Here is a 2,912-nt window from a genome sequence, read left to right as displayed (position 1 = left end):
ACTGCAAAATTACAAAAGGGATCTCAGGAATTCTGTTTATTCTTACTGGAACAATTTAAAATCAGTACAATATAAAGTGCCCTGTTTCCAAACAGCCAATTTGGTGTAGTGGTTAAAGTATCAGGTTAGAAACTGGGAAACCATGAGTCATAGGCCCATCTTAGGCAGAAGAATCCATTAGATCAGGGGTCTCCAAACTTTTTGTTTTGGCGGCCCAGTGGGAGAGGGAGGGGCAGGTGCCTTACGCACACACACACAAACATGATTGTGGCCACATATGCATGCACACATACAAACAGGCTGCAAGCATGTGCACAACGCAAACGGGGCTGTGAGCATGCGTGTGAGGCTCTCAGCAACGGCGGCGCCTGTGTGAGGCTTGTGGCACCGCTGCCTCCAGGCTCGTGGTGATGCTACCATCAGCACGAGGATCACAATGCAGTCTACAGTGATACCACCCCCAGCATAAAGCTTGCGCTGCCGCCCCATGTGAGGCTTGTGCCGCAACCTGCAGTGTGACCTGAGGCTTGTGCTGTGGCCCGCAATGATGCTGCTCCCGATGCGAGGCTCATGCCACCACCCCCATGCAAGGATCACATCGTGCCCCACAGTGATGCTGCTCCCGGAACACGGATTGCGCCACTGCCCCTGCACAAGGATCATGCCGTGGGCCACCTGCCACTTGCGGCACTGCCGCCATCCACGCAATACTAATGGCACTGCCGCTGCCCACACACTTGTGGCAACAGTGGCATGAGGGGAAGATGAGCACGCACACATGTGCGCACACTGCCCAACTATTCACGCGGCCTCACAGGTGCATCCCATAGGTTGGGGACCTCTGCATTAGATCTTTAAAGTGTTGAGAATTCACTATTCACAACTCTAATTACCTTTTCCAGTACTCTTTTCTCCCTGTCATAAATATTTGAACCCTATTTAGCTTGCCCCCATCTCATCAGCTCTCCCGATTCAGGCATGTGGGATTAAAATTGCACAAAGAATAAACTTTGGCTTCTAAGGACAACCATCTGTTGTGCCATCTAAAATCCTGACGATGGATCCTCCAAGCACTGCTACATGCACAACTCACCACAGGAAAATGCAACAATTCAATTTAAAATAATTTAAAAAATATTTTAATTTTTGTCATTCACATTTCATTTTATTGCAGCAGGCAGTGGTCCCATCGTGTTTTAAGACAGCCATCATCTTGCCAATGCCAAAAAAGTCCACAATTACAGGCCTCAATGATTACCATCTGGTTGCACTGACATCCACCATTATGAAATGCTTTGAGAAGCTGATAAAGGACATTATTGTATCTAGCTTCCCGCCAGCATTTGACCCGCTTCAGTTTGCCTATCAACCAAATCACTCTACGGAGGATGCTATTCCGTTCTCCATCTGAGCTTGAAGCACTTAGAGGAAAGAAATACATGCATTTGTTGTTTGTCAACTTCAGTTTGTTTAACACAATCATTCCCCAGCATCTAGTAGACAAACTGGGCCTCCTCTCTGCAACTGGATTCTTGACTTTCTTACCAACAGGCTCCAATATGTGTGAATTGGAACAAATACCTCTAATACCGTTTTCTTGAGCACAGGTTCTCCTCAGGGCTGCGTCCTAAGTCCGCTGCTGTTCACCTGTTGACCCGTGACTATTATGCTAGATTTGCCATCAACCATATTGTGAAGTTCACAGATGATACAACAGTAGTGGGCCTTATTCATGATGACAAGGTGGAAGCTTACCGCAAAGAGGTTGAGGGGTTGGTGAACTGGTGTAAGGAAAACAGCCTAGTTTTAAATACTGGAAAAACCAAAGAGATCATTGTCAATTTCAGAAAGGGCAGGCACAGCCACACTTCTCTGTGCATTAATGATTCACCTGTGGAGATGGTTACCAACATCAAATTCCTGGGTGTGCAGCTAACGAGTAGGCTGGCTTGGTCGCTCACAGTGAGAAACTGGTGAAGTGGGCACAGCAGCGCCTGCATTTTCTGCGTCGCATGAGAAAAGCACATCTTCCTTCCCCTGTCCTGACCACTTTCTACAGGGGGACAATTGAGAGCATCATCATACAACATCACAGTCTGGTTTGGAAACATCACTGCTTCAGACAGGAAGGCGGTGCAGGGAGTGGTGAGGACGGCTGAAAAGATCATTGGCAGTTTCCTCCCTCCCATCCAGGACATAGCATAGAAGTGCTGCTTGAGCAGGGTCCATAAGATTATCTGGGACACTACACACATCCTCTTCATGACCTGTTTTCCTTGTTACCTTCTGGGAGGAGGCTTCGTGGTATCCGTAGCAGAACATCCGGATTCAGCCATAGTTTCATTCCATACAGCGTTAACCTTGTGAACTCTAAATCTTCCTCCTTCCGTTATATATTCAAGATGGACAATATTTAATATTTGTTATGCATATGTAGAGGTATGGGTCTATACATATAGTATGTTCAAGTGTGTGTCATGTATGCGTTTCACTTGAGAGTGGGCAACTAAATTTCATTTTTGATGTGTGCCATTGTGCCCACAGTAAAAAAATGACAATAAAGGTTATCTTATCTTATCCTTCCTTTGGCGTCCCCTTTTTAATGATTCTATTCCCCTATTTCTTCGCTGTCCCACGGCGAGTTGTTCCGCCGCAAGTTGTCCTGCGGCGAGTTGGCCGTGGCGAATTGTCGTAGACCCGCTCAAGAGAGTCGGCCAGTCAGCACTTTTTGTCGAAAGAGTAGCAAAGCGAGGGGAAGAGAGACACAGCGGCCTCTGCTGCCTACCAGCAAAGCCAGCACTTCGCGGCTTCCTCAGGCCAAAGCCGACGGAGCCAGGCGGCACAGCCTTCCGGAAACGTGCGAACGGGCAGATGCACTGCCTTGCGTCAGAGCAGGACGGGCTGGACTGGCT

This window comes from Crotalus tigris, unplaced genomic scaffold (assembly GCF_016545835.1).
Source record: "Crotalus tigris isolate CLP2741 ecotype Arizona unplaced genomic scaffold, ASM1654583v1 scf7180000017551.9496454, whole genome shotgun sequence".
Classification (NCBI taxonomy): Eukaryota; Metazoa; Chordata; class Lepidosauria; order Squamata; family Viperidae; genus Crotalus; species Crotalus tigris.
The sequence above is the reverse complement of the archived record's forward strand: the minus strand, read 5'-3'. Positions refer to the sequence as shown.